The following is a 15017-nucleotide window of genomic DNA, read 5'->3' as shown; positions in this document are numbered from 1 at the left end:
ATCATAATGAACTTAGTTTGCTTTTGGGTTATGAAGAAATGAAAAGTATAACTAAGAATATTCCAGAATTTGCCCTTAAAAGAGTTCTTGATTTTGATCTAGAGGAAATTTATATGTATTGTGCGGTGAATTGCATTGAAAATCCTTATATTGCCAATTACATAAAGAAAAGAAAGCAAATAGAAGATGAAGAGAATACTAATGAAAGGGAAGAGACTTCCCAATATTCTCCTATTATTTCTTATGATGAATCAGGTAACGAGGAGGAGCTTTCTATTCAACCAACCTTATCAATAAGGAGCTCAAAAAAGAGGGATAAACCCACACATGATGTGAAGAAGAATAAGAAAAGACGGAGAAGTAAAGGTAAAAAGGTATCCCTCCCAAATGATATTGCTCCTACTACTCATTGTGATGATGATAATTGCTATACTATTGGTTCTATCCATACTATTAATGATGAGAGTGATTATGCTTATGATATGAAAAGGCCCAAGCTTGGGGTTGCTATGTTTGATGAGGATGACATATTTGAGAATATATTTGCTGAAATTAATATTTGTCCCAAGCTTGGGGATGCTACATTTAATGAAGATGATATTTTTAGCCTCCCAAGTTTTGATATGCAAAGTTGTTATGATGATAGCATGCCTCTTACCTATGATGATTATATTGATGAAAGTGGGTTTGGAAGAGTGTCAACTTTAGGAAGTAGTGATCCCACTATTTTGGAGGATGTTGAATCTTATTATGATGAATATGAAAGTGGATTTGGAGAGGTTATGACTTTATTTAGTGATGAATCCACTATTTTGGAAGAGGTTTTAATTGATTATGATGAGAACAAAGTTGCTACTTATGATGATTATTGTGATGAAACTTATGCTATAAAAAGTAGTGATGATTATATTTATGAAACTTGTCATGATTATTATTACCCTTTTTCTGAACATTACACTTTTAATGTGGAAACAATTTATAGTATTCGAGTCTCTTATGATACTCCCACTATTCCGAATGAGAAGAATTTTGCTTATGGGAGATTAGTATATTTTCTATGCAAGTAGATCATGAAAAGAATGCTTTAGGTGCTTGTTATATTGTTGAATTCATTCATGATGCTACTGAAAATTATTATGAGGGAGGAACATATGCTTGTAGGGATTGCAATAATATCAAGTTTCCTCTCTATGTGCTTAAAATTTTGAAGCTATGCTTGTTTTACCTTCCAATGCTAGTTGATTATTGTTCCCATAAGTTGTTTGCTCACAAAATCCCTATGCATAGGAAGAGGGTTAGACTTAAATGTGTTAGTCATATTCTTCATGATGCTCCCGTTATATTTCAATTCTTATCTTTTATGTGAGCATCATTGAAATCATCATGCCTAGCTAGAAAAGCATTAAAGAGAGCGCTTGTTGGGAGACAACCCAATATTTACCTTTACTGTTTCTGTGTGTTCACATGATTATGCTACTGTAGTAAACATGTTTTATAGCTTTTGTTTCAATAAAGTGCCAAGTAAGACCTTTAGGATAGCTTACGGTGATAGTTGTGTTGATCCTGCTGAGAATCAGAAACTTTTGCATCCAGTAAATTAGTTTTGATAATTCACAGAAACGTGCTTTTGATCTAATTCTTTTATATATGGATTGGTACACAAATTTCTTAGGACTTACTAATTTTTTTAGGATTGTTGGAGTTCCAGAAGTATACGTTTGATACAGATTACTACAGACTGTTCTGTTTTTGACAGATTCTGTTTTCTATGTGTTGTTTGCTTATTTTGATGTATCTATGAGTAGTATCGTAGGGTATGAACCATAGAGAAGTTGGAATACAGTAGATATTACACCAATATTAATTTAGAATGAGTTCATTACAGTACCTAAGTGGTGGTTCTATTTTCTTATACTAACGGAGCTTACGAGTTTTCTGTTGAGTTTTGTGTTGTGAAGTTTTCAAGTTTTGAGTAAAGATTCGATGGACTATGGACTAAGGAGTGGCAAGAGCCTAAGATTGGGTATGCCCAAGGCATCCCAAGTTAATATTCAAGGACAACCAAAAGCCTAAGCTTGGGGATGCCCCGGATGGCATCCCCTCTTTCGTCTTTGTTCATCGGTAACTTTACTTGGAGTTATATTTTTATTCGCCACATGATATGTGCTTTGCTAGGAGCGTCATTTTATTTTGTTAGTATTTGCTTTTTGTTATTTAGATTAATGTTTTGCATCTATATTTTCAATAAAAATGTCAAGAATAGCCTTTACCATGCTTATTTTGCAAGTATACATGTTGCTGTTTCAAAACAGAAAGTTTACCGCTGTTGCAAAAATTCCCTAGAAAATTCAGAATGTGATAACATGTTGAAACCTTTTGCACAATAAGCTCTGATAAATTTACTACAGTGGGAATTTTATCTCATAATTTTTGTAGTTAGGGAAGTATTGATACTCTTGCATTCTTTACAGACTGTACTGTTTTGGCAGATTGCTGTTATGTTTGCATTGTTTGCATATGTTTGCTTGTTTAATGATTCTATTTGAGGATAGGAGTATTAAATATGCAGAGGCATTTAGTATGCAATGTTGAATAATAATTTTAGTGATTTGTTACAGTAGAAAATGATAAGGTTTTGCATTGGTTTATACTAACTTATCTCACGAGTTCTTGTTGAGTTTTATGTGGATGAAGTTTTTGAGAAATAGAGAAACCATGATATGAGAGGAATTAAGGAGACACAAAAGCTCAAGCTTGGGGATGCCCAAGGCACCCCAAGATAATATTCCAAGAAGTCTCAGGCATCTAAGCTTGGGGATGCCCCGGTAGGCATCCCACCTTTCTTCTTCAACAATTATCGGTTAGTATCGGTTGAACCTAAGTTTTTGCTTCTTCACATGAGTTGTGCTATCCTTGCAATGTCATTTTATTTTGTTTTGCTTGATGTTTGAATAAAATATCAAGATATGAAATTCTTAAATGAGAGAGAGTCTTCACATAGTTACATAATTATTTAGCTACTCATTGATCTTCACTTATATCTTTTTGGAGTAGTTTTTCATTTACTCGTGTGCTTCACTTATATCCTATGAGTAAATGGTTGAATGAGTTGAATGTCATAAATCTGAAATTATATATGTATCACATGCTTACCCCGTTGGGAGTAATGACTTCACATCTAAGAAGTAGAGGTAGTAAATCTATTGAAGGTTAGCAAGCATTGTATTGGTCAGTTGAACAATTCATGAAAGAATATTGAAGGAAGAGAGATTTCACATATAAATATACTATCTTAGACATCTTCTATGATTGTGTAATTATTTTCAAACCTGAGCAAATTAGTTGAAATTGTACAAGGAAGACAACGTAATGAGTTATGCTTGGGTATATTTGTATAGAAGTTATATTGTTATAGATCCTCCAACATGTGGTGCTTGCTTTTTAGAATCCTTTGCTAGCCAAAATATCTATACTAAACAGGAATACTGCTTGTGCATCCAAATCCCTTGAACCAAGTTTCTTCCATGAGTGTCCACCATACCTACCTATATGCGGTATTTACCTGCCGTTCCAAGTAAATTTGCATGTGCCAAACTCTAAACCTTCAAATACTAATCTGTTTTGTATGCCCGAATCGATCATGTAGCGACTAGGGGCTGTCAGTATCTTCCATGCTAGGTGGGTTATTCTCACGATGAGTGGACTCCTCTCATCATTCAAAGATAATTGCAAACAAAACTCCCCCAGGTTTGATGTTAGTTGGAGGCACCCGTTGTTTCGGGTAAGCCATGGATTGATGATTGTTGGTGGAGGGGGAGTAAAAACTTTACCATTCTATTTGGGAACCGCCTATAATGTATGTAGTATGGAAGATATTGGGAACTCTTGGTTGTTATGTTGACAATGAAAGCATACCTCTCAAAATTATTTATCTCTATTTCAAAATCAAGCTCTGGCACCTCTTCAAATCCCTGCTTCCCTCTGCAAAGGGCCTATCTTTTACTTTTATGCAAGAGTCGGTAGTATTCTTGTCATTCCTACTCTTTAGTTAGCAAGCATCGTGTGTTCGGGAAGGATCTAAGCATATATGGCCATTCAAATATATTTGATCATGAATTATCATTGTTGAAAATTATCTATATGATAAGTAAGTTGGGAGGCGAAACGTTAAGCCCCTATCTTTCTCTGTGTTCGATAGACGCAATTTGTTCTAAGAATATGCTTTGAGTGGTAGCAATCATGGAAGACTATATGATAGTTGAGTATGTGGAGTTTGCTAAATCAAAGCTCTGACATAGACCCTTCCTGAAAATAAGATGAATTGTAATTGTTTGATGACTGAGAATGAAGTATGCTAGTTTTCAAGAAAGTTTATGGTCTATGCTTTAACATGTGAATAGCTTGTTAATTGATCTTGAGAAGTTTTATGAGATGAACTACAGTTATGACATATAATCATGCTAGAAAAGGTGATTGAAATTATCATTGATCAAACTTGTGCACCTGCTAGCATTCACACTTCATCAATTCTTTCTTTTATCATTTACCTACTCGAGGACGAGCAGGAATTAAGCTTGGGGATGCTGATACGTCTCTAACGTTTCTATAATTTATGAAGCATTCATGCTATAATATTATCTATTTTGGATGTTTATGGGATTTACTAAGCACTTTTATATTATTTTTGGGACTAACGTATTAACCGGAGGCCCAACCCAAATTGTTGTTTTCTTGCCTATTTCAGTGTTTCGAAGAAAAGGAATATCAAACGGAGTCCAAACGAAATGAAATCTTCGGGAAAGTTATTTTTGCAACGGAAGCAGTCCAGGGGACTTGGAGTGCACGTAAGGAAAGCTTCGAGGTTGCCACGAGGCAGGGAGGCACGCCCACCTCCCCTGGGCGCGCCCCCCACCCTCGTGGGCCCCTTGTGGCTCCCCTCACCGACTTATTTCGCCTATATATCTCCATATACCCTAAAAACATCGGGGAACACAATAGATCGGGAGTTCCGCCGCCGCAAGCCTCTGTAGCCACCAAAAACCTCTCGGGAGCCCGTTCCAGCACCCTGCCAGAGGGGGAATCCCTCACCGGTGGCCATCTTCATCATCCCGGCGCTCTCCATGACGAGGAAGGAGTAGTTCACCCTCGGGGCTGAGGGTATGTACCAGTAGCTATGTGTTTGATCTTTCTCTCCCTCGTGTTTTTGCCTTCGCACGATCTTGATGTATCGCGAGCTTTGCTATTATAGTTGGATCTTATGATGTTTCTCCCCCTTTACTCTCCTGTAATGGATTGAGTTTTCCCTTTGAAGTTATCTTATCGGATTGAGTCTTTAAGGATTTGAGAACACTTGATGTATGTCTTGACGTGCTTATCTGTGGTGGCAATGGGATATTCACGTGATCTACTTGATGTATATTTTGGTGATCAACTTGTGGGTTCACCTTGTGAACTTATGCATAGGGGTTGGCACACGTTCTCGTCTTGACTCTCTGGTAGAAACTTTGGGGCACTCTTTGAAGTACTTTGTGTTGGTTGAATAGATGAATCTGAGATTGTGTGATGCATATCGTATAATCATGCCCACGGATACTTGAGGTGACATTGGAGTATCTAGGTGACATTAGGGTTTTGGTTGATTTGTGTCTTAAGGTGTTATTCTAGTACGAACTCTATGATAGATTGAACGGAAAGAATAGCTTCGTGTTATTTTACTACGGACTCTTGAATAGATTGAGCAGAAAGGATAACTTTGAGGTGGTTTCGTACCCTACCATAATCTCTTCGTTTGTTCTCCGCTATTAGTGACTTTGGAGTGACTCTTTGTTGCATGTTCAGGGATAGTTATATGATCCAATTATGTTATTATTGTTGAGAGAACTTGCACTAGTAAAAGTATGAACCCTAGGCCTTGTTTCAAAGCATTGCAATACTGTTTACGCTCACTTTTATCATTAGTTACCTTGCTGTTTTTATATTTTCAGATTACAAAAACCTATATCTACTACCCATATTGCACTTGTATCACCATCTCTTCGCCGAACTAGTGCACCTATACAATTTACCATTGTATTGGGTGTGTTGGGGACACAAGAGACTCTTTGTTATTTGGTTCAGAGTTGCTTGAGAGAGACCATCTTCATCCTACGCCTCCCACGGATTGATAAATCTTAGGTCATCCACTTGAGGGAAATTTGCTACTGTGCTACAAACCTCTGCACTTGGAGGCCCAACAACATCTACAAGAAGAAGGTTGTGTAGTAGACATCAAGGCCTCATTTAACACGACAAGACTCTTGATAATTGCATGATAGAGGCAGCCACATTTCAGATCCCTTGTGCCCTTAGACGGTTGTTTGCTATACTGGTATTTTGTGAGGCAACAGAAATCTGACAATTGTGGGAGAAACAACTACCTTCAATGTGTGAGGACTATCATTGTAATGAATCCAATGAGTCTGTACTTGAGCAGATGGTCCTTAGAGATATTAGGGATATGTTGCAATCCATGGGTGTCGTGGTGGGAAACGAGCACCTATGGGGCAGGGCCCCTTTCTGGTCCGGCAGGGAGCGGGGGGCGCACGAAGAGCAGATCAAGGTCGAGCACGCGAGGGATTTTACCCAGCTTCGGAGTTCTCCGGAGAGATAAAACTCCTACTGCTGCTTTGTATTTGTATTTGTTCTTGCTCAAAAGCGTGGGTATGTTGTGGTCTTGAATGAGTCGAACCGAACCCCCTCTACGTGCGCATGGGCCTCCTTTTTATCGGCTAAAGGGGTCACCGACAAGTGGCAACGCAGAGAGAGGGGTAAAAGAGTAAAAATGCGGGTTGGTACAACTGCTATATACAGTCCCCCCCTACCTAACTCTGACGGTAGGGGACAAGAGCATTTAATGCCCGTCTGGTCGCCCCAACAGTGCAGGAAACGACTGTTAGGGGCGCCACCGATTGCCACGATGGCCTCCTAGTCACCTTCACTTGCCACCTCGCATCGCTAGGCTGCACAGCCACCCGCCACGTGCACCAGGAGCGATCCTGCGGTGACACGTCGTGGGACGCGCTGGAGCGTGGATGTAGAGTGGTGGCTTCGCCGCGGCAAGCACCTTGCCGCGGTCGCTGTCTTGTCGCACCCGCAAGCTTGCCGCTTGCCGGGCCTTGCCGGGATGCGCGGAGCGTCGCGGCAAGTTTCCTGAAGTGCCTTGGTTGGCCTTCCCGGCAAGCTCCTCTTGCCGGGATCTTGTCTTTCCCGGCAAGCTCCTCTTGCCGGGGTCTTGTCCTTCCCGACAAGCCTCTCTTGCCGAGGCCTTGTCTTCTTAGTTAACACTTTGTTCTTGAATGGCAGGAATATGAATAGCGAAGGGTCTTGGTGGGCGCCCGGCAAGCCTTGCCGTGGGACGCTGCGTCTGCCCGTGCACAGGTTCGGGGTACTAAGGTACCCCTACTTTAGTACACCGACAGGAGCCCCCGGGCCTGGGCCATACACGGTGCCGAGCGCTGTTGGGCCAGGCCCAAAACAGGGCACGGGCACGTGCGGCCTGGGTCCAAACCAAATCCACTCCGTATCCATCGCGTCCTCTCGTAACGGCACGCGTCAATCGCGGCGTCGTGGGTGACGTGGGTGGCGTGCGCAATTTTCGAGGCGTCCACCCCCCGTGATCACGGGGCGGGGCGAGGTCACCACATCCGTCGCCTCGGTTCTGCATCCCCGCCACGCGGCTCCCATGCGCTTGGGGTCACGGACGGTGGAATCGGGAGACTGGGCCATTGCAAGCAGAGGCAGCAGGTCGGCCCCGATTCCCTGCTCTTCCCGCGCCCTGATTCGCTGAGCGGGGCGGCCGAGCCCCCACCTCGCTCCTTTAAGAAGAGCGAGGGGGGAGCACAGAAGCCCGCACTCTCTTGTCTCCTCCTTTCTTCAGCTTCTGCTCCACTTTCTCTCATTCGCCATGGAGAAAGGGAACCCTGGCTCTTCATCGGTGGCGGCGAGGGTCGCCACCAGACAGCGCACCTCTCCCTATCCCGCGCCCGTGGTGGCAGAGCCAGCCACAAGGGGAAGAGGGGGCGAGGTCGTGGACGAGGTCGAGGACGAGGTCGAAGCGCTCGGGGAAGAGGCGGACGGGGCGGCGCGCCGGCTCCGCCTCCGCCAGCGGTTCCTCTCCCCACGGCGGTCCATACAGGGGACGACCCTTGCGAGTTCTTCGTCAGGCTGCGCCGGGCGCCTCGCCGCCGCCTCCGGCTCCCAGCTCCGTTTGCAAGCGCGATGGAGTTGGACCCGCCCAAGACACTGAGATTGCACATGAGGGGCTGCGGAATCAGCGGCGCGCGAGTCCGCGTTGTATTCCCAGCCCCTAATGTGATGTATCTTGATCGTGGGTGGAAGACGTTCGCCCGTATCCATAGCTTGACGGCAGGGTTTACCCTCCATTTTAAGTTAATGGAGGGGGATCTTCTCTCCGTCAAGGTCTTCGGGGACTCCGGCACTCGGGCGAAGTGCTGCGTGGACAGCTCCTCCGATAGCGAAGGCTCCCCCTCGAGCGAGAGTGACAAGGAGGGGAGCGACAGCGACAACGAGGGTAGCGGGCGGCGGGATGGCGGGCTCGACTAGGTGTCGGGCGCCGTCTCGTGCATCACCGGCGACCCCATCATCCGTGTCGCCGGGTCCTTGAACTCCCCGGGGTCGTCTCCTTGGGCGGCTGGCGTAGGGAGGCTGCGGAAGGGGAAGAGGGCTGGCGACAAGGCCGTTAAGTCGGAATACGAGGGCGTAGTGCCCTCGACAGCGTGCTGACGTCCTGCCGCCCCGTCTTCGAGCCCCGCTTTCGGCGTCGCCATCACCGTCGAGCCTTCGGACGGCCCCCGGCATGTTCTCTTGGTGTCTTCTGGCACCTGTAGCTCGCCTAGGCGCCCCTTTTGCCCTTTTAGCCTCCTTGACCTACCTCCTGATGAGAGGGACAGGAAAGGGATTACGGGCATCTTATCTTTTTAATTTGTAAGCCTTCGGGCCTTAGCCGCATCTAAAACTTGTAATCCTCCCTTTCATGTTTTTCATCCTCTATAGGCTGTACCTGAGTGGGATGTTTTTTAAATGAAAAGGAGACGCTTGCTATGTTATATCCTTTACTTGATTCCATCCCTTGTATGTTTTTACCCTTACGCTTTTAGGGAACTTGCCGGTGCAACCACACTTGCCGCGAGCGCTGAGTGCGGAACATCAGCAGCTTGCCGGCGATGTTGCCCCCGGCAAGAAACCTTGTCGGGGCCAGTTGCAGCACACTGTCATTGTTGAGAGGGCTCGAAACAAAGTAAGGGCGCAACTTAGCCACGAGACGGTTCCTCCGCGCACAGGTTTTTCCATACAAGGCACGGTCGTTCAAGGAATATAACATAAAAATTTAAAAACTTATCTGATATCGCAGCCCCCGGCAACTCTGGCTTGCTGTGGATGAATCTTGGTACTCGCAGCCCCCAGCAATATTGGCTTGCCGGGGCCCAGGTGACGGCGTGCCCCTCGGGGGCTCCTGTTTGAAGGAAGCGGACAATCTGCAGTGCCCATGCCGGAGCTCGGGGCTCGACGACAAGGACTAGAGGCAAATCTGCTGCTACGGGAACATCTGCTTCCACGGCAAGAACCTGCGGTTCTGCCGGAGCTTGACGTTCCCCGACAAGCTTGCAGGAGCAAAACTCGTCGGGAGCTTCTGCTTCAACGGAACAAACCCTAGGGATTGCCGGAGGATCTTGCTCCTCAGCGCTCTTGGTGTTGATCTTGGAGATTGTTGTGGGAATATCCGCTTCTACGGCGAGAAGCTGTGTCTCTGCCGGAGCTTGACGTTCCCCGACAAGCTTGCCGGAGCAAAACTTGTCGGGAGCTTCTGCTTCAACGGAACCAAGCCTAGGGCTTGCCGGAGCAGACTGCTCCTCAGCGCCTCCGATGTTGATCTTAGGGACCTTCTTGACGGCGGCTTCGGGGAGCTCTGCCGAAAAGTAGTCGCCAGTAACCAACTTCCTCTTCTTGTTCTGCCCAGTTGATGGTGTCACAGATGGTTGAGTCAGCTTGAGCACAAAAATCCCTGGTTCCACAGGCAACTTAAGTGCGGAACATTTTGACAAGCCATCTGCAATGTCGTTTTGAGCTCTCGGAACATGTTCCATCTGCAGGCCGTCAAAATGCTCTTCCAGCTTCCTCACTTCATCAATGTAGGCTTCCATCAGCGGACTTTGATAATCTTTGTTAACTTGGCAGACAACAAGCTGTGAGTCACCCCTGACAATGAGTGTCCTAATCCCAAGCTCTGCTGCTATTCTGAGTCCGGCAAGCAAGCCTTCATACTCTGCAGTATTGTTTGTTGCTTGCTCCTTGGGGAAGTGCATTTGGATCACGTACTTGAGGTGCTCTCCGATGGGTGCGACGAGTAGTACGCCTGCACCGGCGCCTTGCAGCGAGAAGGCACCATCAAAGTACATGATCCATTCTTTGCTTGCTTCCTTGACGGGGATGCTCCTCTCCGGAGTTTCTTCATCAGGCGTTGGCGTCCATTCTGCTATGAATTCTGCCAATGCTCGGCTCTGGATAGTTGAAGTACTTTCAAACTTAAGCCAAAGCTTGAAAGTTCCAGTGCCCACTCGACAATCCTGCCTGTTGCTTCTGGATTTTGCAATATCCTCTTCAACGGAAAGCGAGTGACAACAGTGATCTCATGTGCTTGAAAATAGTGGCGCAGCTTCCTCGAGGCCATGAGAAGGCCGAAAAGCAACTTTTGCACTCCAGAGTATCTTGATCTAGCCCCCTGCAGAGGGGAGCTGACGAAATAAACTGGGCGTTGCACCATCTTCTTTTGTTTCTCTTCCGGCAACTGCACAGGTCCATCCTTGCCGGGACCAGAGCTTGTCGGGGAAGCCCCCTGCTTGTCGCAGGATTCGCTCGCCGCAGCTGCTGGCTCATCATCTGCCTCCCTCTCCGCTACTAACGCAGCACTAACAACTTGATTGGTTGCCGCTAGATACAGCAGCAACTTCTCTTGTGGTTTAGGTGCGACAAGTACTGGAGTGGAGGATAGGTATCTCTTCAGGTTCTGTAACGCAGCCTCCGCTTCCGGAGTCCATTTCATTGGTCCTACCTTTTTCAAAATTTTGAAAAATGGCAGTGCGCGCTTAGCAGACTTAGAGATGAACCTACTGAGAGCAGCAACACAGCCGGCAAGCCTTCGCACATCCTTGACGCGCTTCGGGGCTTCAATCTGCTCGATGGCCTTGATCTTGTCGGGGTTGGCTTCAATCCCCCTCTGGGACACAAAGAACCCGAGAAGCTTGCCGGAAGGAACTCCAAACACGCACTTCTCGGGGTTCAACTTGAGATTGACCTTGCGCAGATTTGCAAAAGTCTCTTCCAGATCTTGAACCAAAGTTTCTCTGTCTTTGCTCTTGACCACTATATCATCCATGTATGCTTCTATATTCCTGTGCAGCTGCGGCTCAAAAGCATGACTGACTACTCTTGCAAACATTGAACCAGCATTCTTTAGTCCGAAAGGCATTCGTACAAAGCAGTACGTGCCACATGGAGTAATGAATGCAGTTTTCTCTTCATCCTCTTCTGCCATGAAGATCTGGTGGTATCCTGAGTATGCATCAAGGAATGAAAGCAGATCACATCCTGCCGTGGAGTCGACAATCTGGTCAATGCACGGCAAGGGAAATGGATCTTTGGGACAAGATTTATTAACACCCGTGAAGTCAATACAAAGCCTCCACTTCCCGTTCGCCTTGCGCACGACTACTGGATTGGCTAACCACGTTGGATGGAGTACTCCTTGGACGAGGCCTGCTGGTTCCAACTTCTTGATCTCTTCTGCAATGAACTCTTGGCGTTCCACCGCTTGCTTCCTGACTCTCTGCTTGACGGGCCGCGCGTGAGGACAGACGGCAAGGTGGTGCTCAATTACTTTCCTGGGAACACCGGGGATGTCAGATGGTTGCCATGCAAACACATCGACATTCGCCCGCAGGAAAGCAACGAGCGCGCTTTCCTATTTAGGGTCAAGCGTGGCACTGATGGTGAAGGTACCACCAGTGCCGTCCTCCTTGGCGGCCACTTTCTTGGTCTCTGGTGCAGCTGTCTTCGCCTTCTTGCACTTGCCGGTGGAGCTCGATGGTGCGTCCTCGACGGTAGCGCAGCACTCCGAAGAGGTGCGCTTGCCGGAGTGGGCATCAGAGCTACTCTTGCCGGACTTGGTCTTCTTCTTCTTCCCCCCGGGAGCTTCAGCGGGAAGTGGTTTGCGCTCTGCTGCGGCTGCTGCTTCCCGGTAGATCTTGTCGGTACAGATAAGTGCATCCTTCTTGTCGCCCTGGACAGAAATGACACTTATCGGACCGGGCATCTTGAGCACATTGTAGGCATAGTGAGAGGCTGCCATGAACTTGGCAAGCGCTGGACGGCCGAGTATCCCATTGTAGGGCAATGGGAAATCAGCAACATCAAATGTGACTCTCTCTGTTCTAAAATTCAGCTCGCTGCCAAACGTCACTGGCAGTGTGATCTTCCCCTTGGGCTTGCTCCTTCCCGGGTTAATTCCTTGAAAGGTACGAGTTTCTTCGAGCTCGCTGTCGGGGATCTGGAGCTTTTTGAGCACCGCGGAAGAGATCAGATTTAGGCCGGTCCCGCCGTCAACCAACATCTTCGTGACCTTGAGGTTGCGAATGGTTGGCGAAACCAACATCGGCAAGCACCCGACCGCAGTGATGCGATCAGGGTGATCCTCAACATCAAAGACGATGGGCGTGCTGGACCACTTCAGGGGCTTGCGCGATTCGACTGATGGTTCTGCTGCATTCACCTCCCGCACCCACTGTTTAAGTTGATGGTGCGAGGTGTGCAGAGAAGCACCGCCGTCAACGCACAAAACCTCCATCGCCTTCTGAAACTCTTGGTCGTCGGTCTCATCCTCATCCATCTCATCATCCTCATCTTCATCTTTGTCGCGGCCACGGGGAGGTCTGTCTCCTTGCCGCTGCTTGGCCTTGCCGCGGCGCCCTCCCCAGGTGGGACGATTCTTGCCGGATCCTCCGCCACCTTCCTGGGCCTTCTCCTTGTCGCGACGCTCATATTCAGCTTTCTGTAGCTCTGCCATCTGCTCAACCTCTTTGCATGCTTGGAGGTCATGGCCCTTGGTGCGATGGATCTTGCAGTACTGCTTGCCGGAGCCATCCTGCTTGTTGGCGGCCACCACAGCCTCGCTGGAGTCGCCAGCCTTAGCCTTGTCGGCGCCGCCTCCATTGCCAGACTGCTCAACAACTAGCACATCCTTAGCCTTTCTCTTTCTGTTATTCCGCCTCCGGTTATTCCTTGCCGGAGGGGCATCCTCACTGTCAGATCCTTCTGCTCCTACGTTCTCTCCGGGGAGTTTCCTCCCCTCTTCAGCACGGGCACACTTGTCGGCCAGAGCATAGAGCTCGCTGACATCTCTGATCTTGCACATCGCCATCTCTTCCCTCATCCTGCGGTTACGCACGTTCTGATGGAACGCGCTGATAACCGCGGCAGGTTGGACGTCTGGGATGTTGCGCTGCACCTGGCTGAATCTCTGTATGTACTTGCGCAGGGGTTCTCCTTCCTTCTGGGCAAGCAAATGAAGATCGCTTTCCTGGCCATGAGGCTTGTGGCCGCCTGTGAAGGCGCCGACAAACTGATGGCACAGGTCCGCCCACGAAGAGATGGAGTTGTCCGGCAAGTGCATGAGCCAAGATCTGACGTTGGGCTTGAGTACCAGCGAGAAGTAGTTGGCGAGGATTTTCTCGTCGCGCCCCCCGGCAGCCTGCACCTTGATGGTGTAGACGCTGAGGAACTCCGACGGATGTATCCTGCCATCGTACTTCTCGGGCACGTCTGGCTTGAAGTTCTTGGTGCTGGGCCACTGGACTTGCCGCAGCTCACGAGTGAACGCAGGGTAACCTACCGCGTACGGCAAGTCGCCGGGTTCCCCTGGCGCATGCATATCGACAGTGGGCCCAGCGCGCTGGTCATACTGACGTCGCGCTTCTCTCCGACGCTCGATACGAGTGCGAGTGTCTTCGTGTCATCGTTCTTGGATAACTTGGCGTTGATCGCGGTGAGCTCGCAGGTCCGACGATGCAGTTGAGTCGGCGTCGAGGTTGGCCCAACGAGTCGGCGATCTTGGCCTTCGGGGCGGGGAGTGCACGGTGGTGGCACCCCCAGCGGTCTTTTCGGTGTCGGCTTGCGCCTGGGCGTCTTGCCGGGGCTTCGATGTGCTCGGTTGCCGGGGCTTGTCGGCGTTGGCGAAGCCGACGAGGCTCTGAATGGTCATCCTCCAGCCGTCAATCTTGTGTGGCGCCGGAGGGTAATCTAGAAGCAGCTGGGCTCGGGCCAGCGCTTCCTCTGGAGTCTTCGGCGGCGGCGGCGAGCGGCGCGAGGAGCGGGATATGCTCGGACTCCCAACTGGGTTGGAAGGAGCAGTACCCCGTCCAGGCGACCGCACCTCACTCGTGCCAGCATGCTGGCGTGCACGCTGGTCTTGAGCGTCCCGCGACCCGCCGGCTTGGCCTTGTTCCAACGCGAGCACGGTTCCAGGAGCACCGTGGCGTTGTCGATCTTGCCCCTCCTGGGAGGGGTGCGGTGGATGTACAGACGCTGAAGCTTGCGGGGCCTTGTCCTTGGACCTGGTGACGACGCGAGTCCCACCGTCGGCGCCCGCTCCTCCGCCGGCGTCCACCCCACCGCCCGTTTTCTCCGGCGGCGGTAGAATCGACGTAGACGGAGCGGCCACCTCCGAAGTCTTCTTCTTCGGTGGCATGTCGATGAAGATGTTGATGTAGCGCGTGTGAATACCGGATCAGGTTCGCAAAACCTCCACGCCCCCTACCTGGCGCGCCAAAGATGTCGTGGTGGGAAACGAGCACCTATGGGGCAGGGCCCCTTTCTGGTCCGGCAGGGAGCGGGGGGCGCACGAAGAGCAGATCGAGGTCGAGCACGCGAGGGATTTTACCCAGCTTCGGAGCTCTCCGGAGAGATAA

Source organism: Triticum dicoccoides, chromosome 7B, assembly GCF_002162155.2.
Source record: "Triticum dicoccoides isolate Atlit2015 ecotype Zavitan chromosome 7B, WEW_v2.0, whole genome shotgun sequence".
NCBI classification, from domain to species: domain Eukaryota; kingdom Viridiplantae; phylum Streptophyta; class Magnoliopsida; order Poales; family Poaceae; genus Triticum; species Triticum dicoccoides.
This window is presented reverse-complemented; position numbering follows the sequence as displayed.